At 38.3% G+C, this 19,387-nt stretch overlaps 1 protein-coding gene across 1 annotated transcript in view; it reads right to left on the bottom strand.

Moving 5' to 3' along the window:
- The window catches only part of LOC101717569 (BMP-binding endothelial regulator protein), a 321,597-nt gene that overhangs the window by 6,143 nt on the left and 296,067 nt on the right, over positions 1–19,387 (bottom strand). Inside the window, exon 18 of the transcript XR_015446606.1 lies at positions 248–18,981. The gene's annotated coding sequence lies outside the window, so the exon portion shown is untranslated. The remainder of the gene's footprint in view (positions 1–247; positions 18,982–19,387) is intronic.

The raw sequence follows: 19,387 nt of genomic DNA on the forward strand, positions 1-19,387 counted from the left end.
GTAACATTGTGTTAGATATCCCATCCACTTTACCAAGAAATCTGAAGGTTATTTGTTAGCATCTTGGTAGGGACAATTTCTTACTTACCAGATTAATCATAACATTTCATAAATTACCATTCTTAAGTTCAATCACTATAATTTAATAACTGTTGGAATCTTAGACAACACTTTGAGATGTGTGTTTAGGACGCATCATCTTTCACCTGAGGGGAGAAAAAAAGGACAACATTAAAATTTGGGTCACCTCCATCATCAGGGAAACCAACTGAAGTACTTAGATCTTTAGAACTTCAAGGTCAGAGATGTTGTTCTTCACACCATTTTCTCTTGGCTGGCTACCTGTAGAAAAAATTATGGTCAATACTGTGATGTGGATCAGTTGAATAACTTACGTGGATCCCTGCATATGCGTCCACACCTCCTAGGATTAAATTCAGAGTTTATCAAACTTTATATAATAAGCTACTTGTTACTAGCAGTGGTAAACAGACTCATTCCTTTACTAAATATGTACAGGAAACATGCTAAAATAAATGTAAGAACCCCACACTTACAATATCCCTCTTGATCATCATGGCCATGGATACAACAAACTGCCACTGTTGGTCATCATGAGACTTACACAGTATCTGCATGGAAATGTAAAAACATGGGTGACAAGTATATGTATGGTAAGACTTTTCTACTGGGACCCTTCAAATAACTTTCTTTATTGTCATTATTGCAAGATTTCATTTCTACCTGGACTCATCAACTCTACTTGTATTCTTGATTATTTTATGATGAACATCATTGTTCCAAACCTCATTATCTCATGACTGCTAATATTTAACTTAACTACCATGATGCATACATGCATAATAACCTGAGTACATGAAAGTCATTTGAAATTCCCAGAGTAAATTCTCTCTAAATGTAAGATAATGCAATAATATGGTTTCTAGAATATGAAATACTGCATTCCTTTTCTACATACTTACATCTTTTTAATCATATGATAAAAATTGTAGTGAAACAAACACCACTGATCCAGATATTTGATGATCTAATAGTCGGTCTGGCATGTGCTGTACATGAAAATACTCTAATACAGAAATATCTCCTGATAATGAACTTTTTAAGTTCACTGTTAACCCTTGACAGGAATCAAGACACAACATACCAGGAACTGTTGAATAGCTTCGACTACATCCATGATCACAGGACTCTACCTGGATTCTTGTGGTTCTCCAAGGTCATGGATAATGTCAGATAAGACAACATTTCTTCGTGGAATATCTGCCTAGTTCCTATGATTACTATAGTTGGGACTATGTGATAAATACTTGGATATGTGCAACCTCCTTACAGGGTTACACATTCTCTCTGAAATACAGAAAAGAAACTGCATGGTTTCAAGTGTTCCTAAGGATGTTATTATTCCTCACCTGAATACTGGCAAAGAAATCGTGATGGCAAGTGGTAGGGAAACCATAACCACTTGCCTCATGTGATCTGAAGATCAGGTGGCCTGTGCTTAAGTTTTGGTCTACATCAGCACTTGTTTGCATAACAGCAATGTCTGCCATTAAAGGCTGATGTTAGATTAACTGTGATCTCATGATAGAAATCTGCAAAGGCTTTAGAAAATACATCTTTAAGAATACTTGAGAAAGTAAAACCAGTAAGATTGCCAAGCTGTGCTGTGGTTTGGGCCTACATCAGAACCTACATGGAACCACCTACCTACATGGTGTGCTGACCAACAGTTGAAAGGGTTACTATAAGGTCTTGACAGAAATCTAAAACTCCCAGTGTTTGGTGCACATCTTATTGCATGTCTATACCTGCACATAAAGAAAAATCCATGTTTACTGTTACAAATTTATTTTTTTACCTATAAACATACTGTTCTAGTCACTGTTTCCAAGGAAACAGATTTACCACAGGATATACAAATTTATAGGACTGTCTTACAATATTCTCCCAAAAAGTCAAACCCAGAAAAGTGCAATAGGTCTTTCCACATAATATTCCACATGAGTCCAGCCAGAGGCCTACAGCCCTCAGCAATGTCTCATGCAAGTTCATATCAAGAATCTGCACCAAAAGGCCCAAGGGCAAGTGGTAGAAGCTCAAAAGTCTATGCCGGCAGGGTGAACAATCTGTGCCAGAACACTGAGGGATCTGCACTGGAACCAGGGAGTGATGCTCAAGACAAAGGCAAAGACCAGCATCCCCCACCCACCCACTGAGGGAGCAACAGCAAGAAAAGCCACTGAGTTCCAGTTCCAAAAAAGCTTCTCCTGGGAAATCAGCAGCCAGCATTCCTCCCCTCCTATCCTCCTTTTATGCAGTTATGGCAACAATCCTTAGGTGGGTCACCCACATGCAGAATCACCCTCAGTTAAGCTGAGCGTTCCCACTTAAGTTGGCCATTATTTCATCTGCACACATACCAAAAACAATTTCAGTAGAAGAATTTCAACAGTATCATTAATTACCTTGATGTCTGGAAACAACATCTTTAATGAGAAATGTAACAGCAGCTCATCTCTGTGCACTTGGAAAGAGCTTGATGGGAGAGCAAAAGACTTGAGAACACAAGTTCCAGTGTCACAGTTCTAATTTCATGGTTTCTCAGTGTTAGTCAAGGGTGTTATCTATCCTTCCTTATCAGTTGCCTGCATACCTGGAAAGGTCCATCAATAAACATGTATGTACACAGTGATGTCTTGACCAGAACCTAAGTAGATCCATGTGATAAATACATTTAAGGACACAGTCTGTTCTATCAAGATAGCAACAAATAACCTTGGTCCACTTTCATCCTTAGGGAACCATTAACACTCTTTGGATCCCATCAAAACTTCAGTACCAGCAACATTCTCAGAGTCATCATATTCTCTTCACATAACACCTTCAATGATTAAATGGTCAATACTGTGGAAAAAATAGTATATCTTACCAAGACACATATAGTTATTAGTAGGATTATTACTAAAGTCATTATATTTAAACTCTAAATGCTAAGGAATAAAAAAAAGCATTATTTCCCAACTGACAATTTTTTTCCTACCTGACACACAAAAAGCATGATAACACAAATATCACCTTGATTGCCTAGGTATCTGAAAATCAAATGGTCCATATAGTTTTAAAGCCCACATCATCACTCAGAAACCAGAAAAATCTCCATGAAAAATCACTGAGAAGCCTCACCAGCCCCAACCTCTGACTTTCCCCTCATCTTTGAAAATATGAAGACTCTTATGTAGGGAACAGGGGAAGGGGACGTTATCAGAACCTCTGCAGTAAGTCCTAGTCTCTTGTGAGCCAAGGCAGCACACAGCGAATTACAGGAAAGGTAGACAAATGAGACTGAGAAGAAGCTGAGCTTTGGGTCTGATCAGTGCTGCTCTGGGTGGCAAAGACAAAAACCCTCTAGCTTGCAGCACCTTTTATTCACTACATGGAGAAACAAATGTAAGAAGTGAAAAATAGAGTTCAGTACTTCACATTGGGATAAACAAGGTGTAACAAAAAGCTGGGGGGCAGTGGAAATCTAAGAACAATGAGGAATTATGCAGATGAAGATTTGGTTCCTTCCTGGTGTCTCCCACAGGTGTGGTCTTGTCCTGGAGATTGCAGCATCTAGGGGAGATCACTGAGGTTTCAGTTGTGACCAGAGGCCAAAATGCAATTATGTCTGGAATGTCCTAGCTGGGCTGTAGGCAGGAGAACTAGGCCTACTCAAATGATTTTTCCCTAGAATTATGTAGCACTGCTCCCAACACTCTCAGACGGTTATGATGCCCCTAACAATCCTTTGTCTCCTGTTTACAGGCAGCAAATCCTCCAGTCAGTCCTTAGGACCTAATGAGATCTGATTAGTGCATGTCTCTGCTACTCAGTGTTAAGTGGCCCTGGAATTGACCATTATGGGGGTATTTGCACTAAAGAAGTTAATAGATTCCACACTTGGGGCTTTTCTTTTGGGAGAGCCAGTTATTAAGCATTTACCAGACTATGCTGGTGCACAAAGTAATAAATGAACAGGGAGAAGCACTATGGATACTGACAACTCAATCTTTTTGTTTCTCATGAACTTCTTGCAACTTTTGTAGATGAAAGAATATGTCAGTTTGCTCCACATATGCCTTAAAATACACTATTTTTCTAAACTGTTATATATTTTATGAAAAGAAATGTTAGACACTTTTATTACAAATTTCTTAATATAATATTAATGCTGGTTAGGAACTTACAAATCTCATGTCAAAAGTTTATAAATGTGCTTACAAAGATAGGTATTAAATAGTTCTTATTAAATAATTGTCCAAAAAGATTTAGATAAGTGTATATATATATTACTAGACCTAGCATAGAAATCAGATACATAAATTTATAACATAGGTATAAATTTATAAAATCACTAATACAGGTTTGAACACACACACACACACACACACACACACCCCTTCATCCATTCATCCTAGTGATAGTCTTATTAGTAGTGGGTCTCTAGGGCTCAGACTTACTAAAATGTTTCTGATTTAAATCCAAAGAGCTGAAAACTCATAAGTTGGGTTGGAGATGCTTACAAGCCAGAAAACTCATGTTCTAGAATACATTAAGAGTAATAGCGATGCACAGAACATATGAGAAACCCATTGATCAGCTGAGAAGGCCTCTGGGATTGGACAGAGTGGAAACAAAAAGGCCAGTTCAAATCACAAAGCCAAATCTCACTAAAAGGTCTTTCTTTTGAAGACTGCATTTAATTGACCAGTAACCTAGCAAGTAGTACATTTGTAGAATGCAGTTTAGCTGAAAAGCTGGTTTTATGAAGGAGTCAGTGACCACTGGAAGTAATCAATATGCCTGTCCCCATGGGCCATGGCCTAAGTACATATGGATTTCACACCCCTGCTTCTAGTTGCATACTGGTCATGCCTCCTGATTAGCTCTGACACACAAAGAGCTCTGAAATTATCTTTCCTGTTCTGACTACATGAAATCAGCTGAATAAACTAAAAATCAGCAACTTTAATTAGATCTGCAAGAGCACTGAGATCACATCACAAACTGCCACAGCAAAAAACAGACAGACATGCAAATATAGAGAATCACAGTTTACTGGGACCAGAGACATATGGAGATAGAAACTGGTAGGAACAAATAAACAGCAACTGATGAACTGCTGAAAGCTGACTGCAGACTAACTCCAGAGTTAAAATCCACTGTACCCAGTTTTAGGGGGCCTCCTATAATACTGCTGTGGGTTTGGCCTTCAGAAGACCCACCAGGGGTGAGTGAAATATGAGAGACAATCTTCTCTTCTGTGAGCAGTGAAGAACAGAAGTAACCACTTTGAAATAAGCCCAGAAAGTTCTACTTTCTCTAATGAGATTGGGCTCAAGGGAAGCTACTTTGCTACAGCCTTATCTGATGAAGAGGAAGAGCAACTAGACATTGTTCATCATTCTAGATTTTCTGTCTTGCATAATAGGAAAAAAAGTTGAGAAAAGTTACTGATGGCTACAACTCGGGAACTCAAGTCCATTAAAAAACTGATATATAATTTTAAGGTGGAATGCTTCCCTTCCTCAAAATCTTATCCCTACACTGACAGAGCTCCTATATAAAAACAGTGGGTTACAAATGAGACACCTAAGAGAGACATTCTATTTAAGAAGAGGTTCTTAGGAGACTTGGAGACAGCATGGAAGTGGCAAACAATGGGAAATTAGAGAAAAATGGAATCTTTGGTGCACAGTTATAATAAACCTTAAGCAGGAAACACCCAGGTCCTGGCCAGACTAATATCATCTTTATACTGATAGCCTGACTGCCTCGGTGCCCAACAACAAAATTTTGGATATACTAAAGGCAAGAAGAAAATGTGGTCTGAAGAAACAGAATGAGCATCAGTACTGGATTCAGATATAACACAGATTTTGAAATTGTCAGATAAGAAGCTTGCAACAACTGTGATTGATATATTAAAGGTTTTATGGTATGCTAAAGAATTTATTTGGTCTTTGATCCCATTCCTGGCAAAGAATTTCAAAATCCCTTGGAACTTCCTGAGTTATGGGCATGCATGTGTTAATGTTGATCTTAAAGAAATGACTCATGGTAGATGCCTAATTAGCTTCAGGATCAGAGCTGGTCACTAGAGAGACCAAACTCATGATTAGAAGGCTGGAATCCTGGGCGAGTCTGACCTCCATGAAGGAGAAAGCACTGAAGATTGAACTCAGTCACATGCCCAGTGGTTTACACAGTCATGCCTGTGTGATGACAGCCCATACAAAAACTCTGGACACCAAGTGGAGCATCCCAAATCATGAACACACTGCGGTGCACAGACAATGCTACATCCAGATTCCATAGAAAGGATACAAGAGCACTGAATCCCAGCCCTTCCAGAACTTTTCTTCTGTGTTTCCTTCATAATAAAACTGTGTCTGTATGAGAGGGAGGAAAAAAGGTGGGGAGAGGAGGAGAGTAACAAGGGAAGGAAGAAAGAAAGGGCATTGGAGAGGAATAAAGAAAGGTAAAATAGGACATTTTATTCTTAATCTGTTAGATAACTGCTGAAAGTAATAGTAGCTGTGAGACCAAAGCGACTCCAGTTTGCTAAAAGCCACTATTCCCCTAGCTTCTATTATTAATGGTTGAAATGTGCTTGCTCTGGGACAGAAGACACACTTTGTAACAAAGCAAAGCTCTTAAGTTAATTGCTCAACCATCTGTTTACCCAGGAAATAAACGTTCTGGGCCCCCATTTGTAAAACAATCTGTCAATGTGCCGACCATCAGTACATAATGGTCATGGCCATTAGCTATTGTGTCTACTGACTGCCAGTACTTGACAGTCAGCCACTAACTTTGTCCCTCTTTTCCCTCCTAAAACCTATACGTAATCACCCCTCAACCCCCAATGGGCCTAGCCAATCAGAAGTATACACATCATACTTGCTAAATGTCAACCAATCATGTGATTGCTAAATGGAAAATCCCCAAACCTTGCTGTAACTTTAGTAAAAACCTGGCTAATTTGAAATGCGGGGCTCTCAATCTTGACCCGCTGCTTCAGTGACAGTTGAGAGTCCCTGCTAGAGCTTGAATAAAAGACCCTCCTGTTCTTGCATCAGAAAAGGCTTCCTGGTGGTCTTTGGGACTTCGCGATCTGGGCACAACAGTAGCAACAATATATTGGGTGCATATAATTTCTGAATGAGTAGAATCAGTGACAGCAACAGTGGCAGGGATGGTAAAAGTTTTAGAGCTTTCAATGATGCAAACAGCCTGCTGCAGCACAAGTGCCATAGGATTGCCACCACTGGCATAGGGAGTAGTAGCATGGGGGAATTGAGAATGCTCTGCTATAAGGTACCTATGTTAGCAGAGAAGCAGTATACTGTTATTTGAAACTAACAACTTAGACTTGGTGGTCTTAGATAAGCTGTAAATATATATTGCAAACTCTATGACAAGCACTAACATTTTTTAAAATTTTTTATTTATTTAATTTTTCTTTTTGGTACTGGGGATTGAACTCTGGTCCTTGCATTTGTGCAACAGGCAGCAAAACTACTGAGCTAAATCCTTGTCCCACACTCACATTTTTAAAAGGTATAACTGACATGCTAAGTGAAGAGACAAAATGTATTAATTAAAGAAACAAGGCAAGAAAAATGACAGAAGGACTACTCTCTAGAATATATAAAGAACTGAAAAAAATCTGACCCCCCAGATTCAAAGACCCAATTCAAACATGGGCACCTGAAGGGAACAGACATTTCTCAAAGAAGTAAAAGCACCAAACAAATATATGAAAAAATGTTCAACATCACTCATCATTCAAGAGATGCAGATGAAAACAACACTGAGATTCCACCTCACACCACAAAGAATCGCTGCTATCAAGAAATCATCCAATCACAAATGCTGGCCGGGTGTGAGGAGAAAGGAACCCTTCTCCATTGCTGGTGGGAGTGTAGACTGGTGTAACCACTGTGGAAATCAGTATGGAGATACCTCAAAGAACTAGGGCTAGAGGTCCCATTTGACCCAGCTATTCCCCTGCTGGGTATCTTCCCCAAAGAATTAAAAGAATCATACCACAGTGAAACGTGTGTCCCCATGTTCCTAGCGGCACAGTTTGTAATAGCTAAAGCTTGGAAGCAGCCCGAGTGCCCATCAACTGGAACCTGGATAAAGAAAAGGTGGGGGTTTTTAATCAAATGGAGTACTACTCAGCCATAAAGAGTGAAAAACTAGAGCCACTGATAGCTAAATGGATGCATATCAAGGCCATGCTCTTAAGTGAAATAAATAGGACAGGACACACATGTGTAAATACCAAATCGTTTCACTAGTGTGAGAAACTGAGAGTGTAAACAAGGGTTCAAATGATTAAAATGAATAACTGATAATTTGAAAGAGGAAAAAACTTCCAAAGATGAAGGGGCGAAGGGAGGGGAAGGGGAAAGGAAAAGAGGGAAAGGAAAAACTATGAGAAAAGAAAAAATAAATGGAAATGATGTCTATGTAAATAGGGAAGGGGGGAGGGGGTGAAGGGTACACAGGTAATGGGTGATAGGTCTCCCACCACCTCAGCAGCTATTATGTATAGTTGCTGCCCTCTTCCTATGGTGCCTTGCCCCTTCCCGTGTGACGTCATGCCAAGATGGTTGCTCCACCAAAGAACAAACCCTTCTTCCCAGCATGCCCGTTTCCACCTAGAGAGTAACCTAATACTCACTCACCTACCACCTAGTGACATCACCGGCTCCTCCATTCCCTAGTCACTACCTCAGTCAACCCCGCCTCAGCCCCTACAAACACCACCCCAGTCTCTATAAAAGACTCTCCCTGCCCCAGCCATATTGCTTTGGTCTCTCCTTTGTTCAGAGACAGCCCGGCAGATCTATTCCCCTAATAAAGGCTTGTTGTGGCCTGGTCTGGTCTTGGTCTTCGGCCCTTTTACCTGACAATGGGGAAAAAAATAACCAAGATACGTCATGTACAGGTACAAACACCCAATGATAAATGGAAATGAATTGTATACCTAAAATGTACCAATAAAAGAACTTAAAATTTAAAAATTAACAAAGAAACAAAAGAAAAACGAGGGAGGATTTTTAAAGAAATGAAAAACTGTCATGACTAGAAAACACAAGCATGGTAGAGATTAACTGAACTATATCAATGATTATTGTTAATCTGAATTACCTAAATATATCAATTTAAACGTAAAGGCTGTCAGAGTATACTTTTGAAAAATATTCAAGTATAGCTTTTCTATTCTACATAATTGCATTTTACATAAGTAAAAGTGGAAGGATAGAGAAGGATGATATACCATGGCAACACAACCCAATGAAATCTGAACTAGCAATATCAATTTCAGACAAAGCAGACTTCAAGAAAGATTCAGGGATAAAGAATTGTACTAGATAATGATAAATGGAGTCAGCTCTCCAAGAAGGCATAGTAAATCTTAACATATATGCACCTGAACAACTGATTCTCAAAATATGTGGGAAAAAAGACCGTTAGAGCTACCAGAAGAAATAGACACATACCTTATTATAGTTGGAAACTTCAACACTCTTCAATCAGTAATCGATAGATGCAGCTGAAAGAAAAACTCGAAGTGCATAGTTGAATGAAAGGCCACCATCAATTCATTGGATGTAACTGACATTTAATAAATACTTCATCCAACAAAGCAGAATAAATTCTCTTGAAGCTCACAGGGAACATTTCCTAAGACAGACCACATTCTAGGCCACAGGACGGATGTTAACAAATCATAGTTTGTTCTTGTACTACAATGAAATTAAGCTCGATATCAAGAATAGAAACATAGCTAGAAAATTCCCAAAATATTTAGACTGTAACACACTTCCAAATAACATTTATCAGGAGAGTCTCAAGAAACTTTAAACTATTTTAAAGTAAATGATGAGAATGCAAATTATCAAAATATGTTGAATGCAGCAAAACCAGTGCATACAGGAAAATTGATAACATTGAAAGCATACTATTAGAAAAAAAGAAACAGTAATCTAAGCTTCCCCTTTGGGAAGCTACACAAATGAGAGCAATATAAAATGAATGCAAGGGCCGGGGATTTAGCTCAGTGGTTCTGCCACCTGCCTCACAAGTGCAAGGTCCCAAGTTCGATCCCCAGTACCAAAATAAAGAAATAAAATGAATGCAAACAAAAGAAAAAAGCAATAAAAATTATTGCAGAAATCAATACAATTGAAAAATAAAAAAAAATTTAAATATTGCTAAAGCCCGAATATGGTTCTTTGAAGATCAATGAAATTGATAAATCCTAAACCAGGCTAATCAAGACAAAGAGAGAAAGAGGTCAATTACTAATATCACAAACAAGAGAGGACATCAATACTGAGCTCATTGAAATGAAGAAGATAATCAAGAATATTATGAACAACTCTATGCTGTCAGAGACCAGGGAAGTGAGGCCTAACTGGCCTCTCTGAGCACAAAGGAGAAAGGCTGCACTCAGGGTGACTCCATATTGTGGGTTCCAGGGAAAAGCCAGAACACCTAAGATTAAGTTGTTTACCAGAGTATGTACTAGTGGATATTGGAAAGCAGATGAACCTTGTGCTACTTTGAATGTATGTACCAGTGTTTAGGTGAATAAATGCAAGATAAGCCAGATGCTGGGGCTCCTAAGAGGCAAGAGCCCCCTGGCTGCCCAAAGTTAAACTGATTCACGTCTCTTTGTCATTCATCCTTGCTTGCCCCCAGGCAACCAGTCTATTTAACAAAAATAGCTCTCTTTTAGATACCTTGTAAACCTACCTGCAGTAGGTAGATTTTCCTTCTTCAGTCTTCCTTATCACCCTGAGGACACAGGAAGGGAACACTACATGTTCCCTTTCATTCACGGATTTTAGTTTTGTTGTTTTTGTTTTCTCGTCTCATGGAATGACAGGTAAGCTTTGTTAGTTTTCTGCAGTCATTATTGGCAACCACTATCTCTTCCTGTTCCCAGCCTGAACATAGTCTTGGCTAATTACTACCCTAATCTTTAATTAGTTGTTGTTTGGCACAATGAATGATCACGATTTCCTAAGCCTGAACTGTTTCCAACTCATTTCATAGTAGAGTTATAACTGTCTCAAGTGTCTGCTTGGATCTTGATCATTTTTTAGGGCAAATGATCAATATTTGTTCTTATAGAAGTACTATTTTGTCCCTAACCTACTTCTTTAAAAATGAAATGTTTATGGATATTTTCCTTCTTGCACATTTCTTCACACTGGAAACTCTCAGAACTCTTGAAAATATGGATGCTTCCCCAGTTTTATGCTCTAGAGCACAGGTTAGCCAATTATGCTTGTAAAGGGCTTGATAATAAGTACTTCTGGTTTTGTGAACTTCCATCACAAATGACTCACTGTGTCTTTCTATTGTGAAAGCCATCCACAGGAGTTTACACAAAGGAGTCAAATTGAGCCTCAGTAGCCCTAAACAGTAAGCTGCTCTACACGTGCTGCCTCTTAACTTCTTTCTCTCCCTGTCTCACTTTACCTACCAGTGTTTTGTGGGTCAATTCCTACGTAAACTGCCCTGGGATCTGGTATCTCAGGGTCAGTAACCCAAACTTAAGGTAACTGCAATAGAAAGATGAAACATGCATTAACATGGTGAATAGATTTGAAACTAAGATTGATGGTGAAAGAAACTGTGAACACAAAATGAGAAGACAGATGTAAGAGTGCTGAGAAAAGATAAAGCACTCCACAAATATAAGGTGAGAACATTATATTATGGTTGTCATTAGAGTCTGAACTAGAAAATTGCTGTATAAAACACTGCCAATTCAAAGCTACTCTTAATTAGGAAGGCAAGCAGTCATATGAACAATATAAAACAGATGATTGAAAAATAACAGCATCAAAGAACTATATAAAATTTAAGTTTCATTTTCATATCTTTTTATAGATTTTTCTGTCAAACAAAGTTTGTAGAATAACAATGTCTCTATATAAGTTAGCTGGATCAAAAAAGGTAACATTTGCAATAGTGTTTTTGACCTACTTTGAAAGTGAGAAAAACATTATAGAAAGAGCTGACTTTTCTTTTCAACATAACCTATTCTAATTTCCTTCCTGTTTTCCCAAGCACAATGAAACTCATTAAATTGGTGTCTATTCATGTTCACGGTTTTATGATTTTCACTCCACATCCATGGCCCTATAAGCAATATACACTGTAAGTTTTGTGATTTTAAAATTTACATAAATATGGTCATGCTGTTCAAATCATTCTGTAACTTGCTGTGATCACACAACATTACCACTGAGACCCATCCATGCTGATATATGTTAATTGAGTATACACACATCTTTGGAGAGATGCTCCCTCTTCTATAGGATAAGTTATTTTGTGTGTCCTTTCATAAAATACATCAGGGATTCTCAAGTGGAGCAATTTTGGCCAGGGCAGTGTCTGGAGCCATTTGGGGGATGTGACACTGCCATCTAATGGGTAGAGGCCAGCGAAGCTGCTAAGCTTCCCACAGTGCACAGGACTGCTCCCACATCAAAGAAGCATCTGGGCCAAAATGATAACAGTGCTGAGAAAAATCCATGGTAATAATAGAAACCATCTATTCTACATTCCTGAAGAACTCCTGAAAATGGGGAAGTAACCCAAATAGACCATTCAAGCTGAGATAGTACACATTCTGCCTGATGGATCATCAGAACAGTGTCTTCCATGCACTAGAGAATGTTTTCGTCTTACACATGGATTTTCAACTGTTTTATGGATAACCATTATTGCTTATTTTGGGGGTTGTGTTTATGGGCATGTGTACTGTGTGTGTGTGTATTATGCTAGGAGAGAATACCCACAAGTTGGATCCTTTGTATTCTTCATATTGATAGGAAAATATAATGAGAATTCAACTAGATTTAAGGGAGCAAAGAGTAACCATATTTTAGGATCTCATACATGGTGTTAAAAGATAATTTTTAAATGATAAAATCATGATTCTCCTATACAAAAGTAAACATTTGTTAAAGATTTTACTCTGCTCATTCAAAATTTGAAAAATGCTGAAGTATTAACCAGTTTAAAAGAGAATCCAAAGAATAGACACAAGGGCCAGGGATTTAGCTCAGTGGTTTTGCTGCCTGCTGCACAAGTGCAAGGACTCAAGTTCAAACCCTGGTACCAAAAGAAAAACAACAACAAAGAATAGACACAAATAGAGTGGACTCTTGACTTACAAACTCAATCAGTTTCCAAGGACTGGTTGTAACTCAAGTTGGTTGTAAGTCAATACAGCCGAGATCTGAATTTTTACCTGGGTACACACTATAGATAACAAAAGGCAGACTTAGGTCCATTAACCTAATTAACCCAAGTTGTTCGTATGTCAGGCCAGTCGTACCTTGAGGGTCCAATGTATAGGGGAAGAACAGTGAAATGAATGTGCAAATTGAGACAAGATTGGCTTTTCCATCATAGGAGAGAGAGACTGAGCTTCTCTCCTCTGCCAACCAGGAAATAATTTGATGTTTATAAACAACAAATGCTTTGCTTTTCTATCTATTATCAATCATTTACAAAGTTGTACAGCAACTCCCAAAGAACAAGATAACCCAACAGGGAATACGACTTATTTTCCTGTGAAGGCATACATTTAAGAATGTATAGCCCAAACTTCAGAATATATACAACTTACTATTGTGATTATCTTGTGTAAGCTGTGAAGCAAATACAGGATTTCCACTACCCCCAAGGGAATGGATGTTTCTTTTGTCAGTCATCATGGGAAGAACATATTCCAGGCCAGTAAAACAATGCCAGGTAAAACAAGTAAAACAGTAAAACAAGAAAGATTGAAAATGCAATGATAAAGGTGGAATAAAAGTGTGCTTTTCTTCAGTTGTAAAATTCAGTTCCTAATTTGGTCTAGAAATGGTGAACAAACTAATATTTAATAGGTAACAAGACAATCAACAGCAAGAAAAAAATCAAGATCATGATGATCCAGTCTTCCAGAGGATTTAATCACCTGCCATTGGAATTACTATGCTTAAGACACCTTCTGCAGAATTCTTTGCATAAGCCTATTAAAGACAGTTCATGAAACGTGCTTCTCATTTTGTTCAACCTATTCAGATATAGGTTTGGCTTTATACTCATAAGTCCAAGACCACAGAAATTCACTCTCTTATTTGATTTAGTAAGAATTAGTACACTAAGCCTAAATTTTACACTTCTCAGCCTAAATGTCAAGGACAACTGTAGGTACATGATTAGCCCCCAGATGGAATTTGCATCAGAAAGGCAGCATGTCTGATAGAAAGGTCTGGAACCTTGGCCTTAAATTGCACCCTGGCACCTACTAATTGAAAAATCTTGAATAATTTGAATCTCAATGGGTTTTTATTTAATCTTATTAAAATGAAGGGTTTAACCAGATGATTCTTTTTTTTTTTTTTTTCTGGTACTGGAGATCAAACTTGGGACCTTGTGCTTGCAAGGTAGGCAGTGGAACCACTGAGCTAAATCCCTGGTCCCTAACCAGATGATTCTTCATGGTTCATCTAGCTAAAGTTTCTTGGATTTTATAAAGCAGCTGTCCAGAATTCTTCCAGTTTTGTATGTGGCAGAGGAAGAGATGTAACATATGGAAAAATAAGAGCTAAGAACTCTAACTTTTCCTCCACAAAGTTACCGACTAAACATCAAAGTGTTTGTATCTGATTTTTTAAATGACTTCAAATTTTGTCTTTTGTTCTCTTTACATCTATAGCTTTTTCACATACAGAGTAGACTAGTTAAATTAAGTCAAATAATAAGGAAATAACTGACATCTATTAAAACTATTAAAAATCAGGAAAATACATATGCTGGAAAAGCTATAGGAAAACTGCAGCACACACCCATGCTGATGTTACTGGCAAAACAGTTTAAGGAGACATTTTGAATATACTTATCAAGTATCATAAACTTGTTTGACTTAGTAATCCCCCTATTCCAAATTTATATTTAATATTGCTCTATTTCTCCAATTCTAAGTTTCAACTTTAGAATTTAATATCAATTAAATAATTTTTAAAAAGGAAAAACCAAATATACTAAAATATTACTTGATACACAATAAAAGAATATGTATGCCTTGGAATAAAAGAAGTATGAAAATTTTAAAGGACAAAAATCCATATACAAAAATATACTCAAAGAAGACTTAGCTTTTGTTTCTTTGGGGCTTTTTTTGGTACCGGTGATTGAACTCAGGTCCTTGTGCTTGCGTAGCAGGTGGTGAAACCACTGAGCTAAATCCCTGGCCCAAATTAATCTGGGAAGTTGGATTGGTTTTGTTTTGTTTTGTTTTGGTTCCAGGGATCGAACTCAGGTCCTTGTGCTTGCACAGCAGGTGGCAAAACCACTGAGCTAAATCCCCAGCCCTCTTTGCTTTGTTTTTTGAGATAGGATCTTGTGATGTAATCTAAAACAACCTTATACTTACTATGTTGCTCAGACTGGCACTGCACTCTCCAAAATCCTCCTGTCTCAGCCTCTTGATTCTAGGATTATACGCACCCCTCTGTGTGGCATAGGGTAGAGTTATTTATAATTTCAAAAAATAGCCCTGGCATCTAGTAATAAGAAAATGATTAAATCAAACATGTAATATACAAATACAGTGGATGTAACACAGCTCTTATAAATTCTACAAAAAAGTGAAAAAGGAGGCATAGTTCCAAATTATTGTTACAAAATCTGTAAAATGTATAAGTGCATAAAATGTAGTTTTATCAACTTAGCAATATGTTCATATGGATAAAAATATTATAAGATTTCAAACAAAGGAGAAATTATGTCACTGAGATACTGGAATTGCATATACGTGTGTATTTTTAAATGTCTTTCATATAGTTAAAATGTTTCAATCACAAGTAAAAGTTCTTAGAAACACTCATGTTTGTATTATACATATTTAAAGTGTACAACATGATGTTTTCACCTATAGTCCACCAAAAAAAAAATGTATACATACTTCAGAAAAAAACATATAAATATTTTAATACTCAGTTTATTGAGACATCGTGAGATTAATGTAAGTTACCTTTGGCCTCCACCATTACAAGAGGTGCTCAAAGTGGTGTCTGTGCACTTCCAGACATTTATTAGTATGGCAAACTGCTGGTTTTTAATGTTTGTAGTGCTTTTAAAACATTTAAAATTGTCGTTTTGGACTTACATCCTAATTGAAATGTTATCCTCACCATCAGGACTTCTACCATGCACCGCTATTTCAAAAATTTTTATTAATCTTTCAGATATTTGTAGTGCATCTAGGAGTTGATTTTATCAGAGGGAGGGAGCTTCTTATCTCTTGTATAATTAACTGAAGATTTCACACATAACTTGATAATTATTGGTTTCCCCTTAAAAATATTACACACTATTACACACACATGCACAGTGAGAGTCTTGTGAGTTCTCTACCCTGTGACACTCAACCAAAGCCTTATATAATTTTTCCTTTTTAATTTTTTTATTCTTTCCGAGAACCTTTGACATTTTTTACCATTGATTTTTTTTTTTTTGGTACCAAGAATTGAACTGAGGACCTTGTGCTTAGTAGGCAGGTGCGGCACCGTTGTGCTACCCCTGGCCCCTACCTTCGAAATTTAAAACATTGGTTGCTTATACCCTGGTCCTGGATAGATTTGTCAGTTTTACTTTGGCTAGGGCTAGGTGTTTTCAAACCGACCATTGAATGTTTCCCTCAACTTTAAAAAAACTTCCGTTTGTTCTGGAATCTTTTAAACACGCCAATAACCCATACACTGGATGTCTACTCTGTGGCTCTCCCTGCTTTTTCTAAGCCTGCTAGGACATAGTCTTGGGGAAAACCTCCCCCGCTCTGAGTCTGAACCTGCGGAAAGCTGCACCACTGGGAGAGCGCTTGACCATGGCGCTCTCTGCAGGCCAGGCCACTTCTCTCCCTTCCAACCTACAGCCAAACCAAGGGAACGAACGGAAATGTGAGGTGGCAAAGCCTGCAAAGCTTGTTCAGTACAGAGGGGTCTGGAGGACTGGGCCTCAATCACATTTTTTACATACGTCAGTTTTAGAAACCTCTCCCAGGACTGAGACTCCACCGCCGCAGTCCGGTGCCGCAGCCACAAGGGAAGGTACTGCTAATGGTTGCCAAGTGCGCGCCAGTTGGGAAGTGCCCGGAGGTTCTTAAAACGCATGTCCATTGTGGCGCAGGTACCAAAGAGTGCGCATGTGCAGGAAGTAGTACTGAAGGAGGCGCAAAAAAATGCCTTGACATCAACGCCTAGAGTCCTACGAGTTCAACTAGGCTGTAAGAGAACTTCAATAGTGGGGGTTTTTTTTATGGCAGTTTATCTGCCTGATGCAAGACCCCACCCAGGACCACACACTGCAATTTGCTATTGTGTCATTTTTCTTTATTACGTTTTATTAGTACATTATTGCAGTACATAATGATTGAATTCCTCGTGGGGAGTTGGTACATGTACATAACACTTCTTCATTCTTTTTCCATTCCTTTCCCTTCATCCTTTTTCTCCTCCATTCATCTCTTGGTCCCCTTCCCTTTTGCAAAAGATCTATCTCTCTGATTTTTATTTTATTTTCCTCTTTATTTATATTTTGGGTTTCTTACATAAGAGAAACCATATCATATTTAAGCCTGTATGTCTGATTTATTTCACTTAACATTATGGTCTCAAGGTGCATCTATTTTCCTACAAATTTCCTACCAAGTTTCCTTCAAGATAATCCTTCTATATGACATAGTAATAATATGCCACTTGTGTAAAGACCATATTTTCTATATCCATTCATGCCTTGACGGACATAAAGTCTGCTTAGAAGATTTCTCTCTTATGAGTTGTGCTGCCATAATCAGTTTTTCAGTTTGTCTTTAATGACATACACATTTTGAGGTTGTTCTGTAGCATTTGGGATCCAACCCAGAGCTTCATCCATGCTAGGCCAGTGCTCTACCACTGAGCTAAATCCCCAGGTCTGGCATTGACATTTTTTAAGAAGACAGGGTGATTGTTTTGTATAATGTGTCCATCTATTCTATGTTATCTCCTGTTATCTCAGAATCAGGTTATGAATTGGTTGTAGAAGTTCATACATGATGAGGTTTGCATCCCTGTGGCTGTGTTGTCTCAGAAGGCATGTCATAGGACTTGGTGTTGACTAATCTTTTGGTTGAGGTGGTGTCTTCCAGCTTTCTCCACTATAAAGATACCTTTTCCCCCATTGCAGTTAAGGGCCTTTTTTCTTTTTTGGTTCCTGTTCCCCATGGAATCTCCATAGGGTCTTTTATTACAGCATGTCAAATATCAATCTCTTCAACTTTACCCCTGACTTGCTCTTATTAAATTCCCTCTCCCAGTTGGCAGTCTTACTACCCACCCAGAATCTCCAGCTAGAAACCTCGGGGGTCTTTAATTTCTCCTTGTCCATATATAGCCAAGAGGTCCTAGTGATTCTCAGAAACATCTCCCAAATCAGACACCTTTTCTACTCTAATAATTTAACAGGCTAAGGGACTGTATTGGGTGACGACTTAGGCAACACAATGTCTTAGGAACAGGATGGGACATGTACATTTATGCCCAGGGACAGTTGGAACCCTGTAACAGACACTTTTTGTCATGCATAGTTGCAGGAACACCCCAGCTTATTTTGGGAGAACACCTCCACCTTCAACCCAAGACCTCCAATCTGTACTTTCAGGAGTGGATTTTTTCGGATTAAACTAAATAAGGACAGTCATTTCCATGGTTGTACAGGTTGGTTATGAATAAATCATTTACAAAAGGCCAATCAGAACAAATATGAAGAATGTTATATGAAATGATGGAAATGCGAGTCTTCTCATCTTGGGAAATCATCTGAGAGTTGCTATGGCTGGAGGGAAGCCTGGAATAGATAAGAGAAAGTATGCCTAAGAACCCAGAAGTGGAGTCAGGTCTGAGGAAGGAGATGAACACAGTGAATGCTGGAAGTTTTTTAATCCTTCCTGAAGTCAGATGTCAGAAATGAACAAACAAACCAGCTTTTTGGTACTTAAGGCTTTCACATTTATTTATTACTTTTATCCTGAAATATTGTTAAATGATATGGGTCCCAAATTCGGCCATAAGAGAAGAATGAATTATGGGTGACATTATTAAAAAAATCACTTTAAAATTTATTCAAGTTGAAAAGGATGCCTATGCTGCTGTTGGGATGGGAGAGCCCAATGCCTGTTGTGCCTACGAGGAAGAAAAGGAGCAAGCTAAAGTGGGCTGACTAAGGCTGAGGAACCTCTGCTAGGACACTTGCT

Source organism: Heterocephalus glaber, unplaced genomic scaffold (assembly GCF_053883595.1).
Source record: "Heterocephalus glaber isolate CG9 unplaced genomic scaffold, H.glaber_assembly_v1.0 deba00001719, whole genome shotgun sequence".
NCBI classification, from domain to species: Eukaryota; Metazoa; Chordata; class Mammalia; order Rodentia; family Bathyergidae; genus Heterocephalus; species Heterocephalus glaber.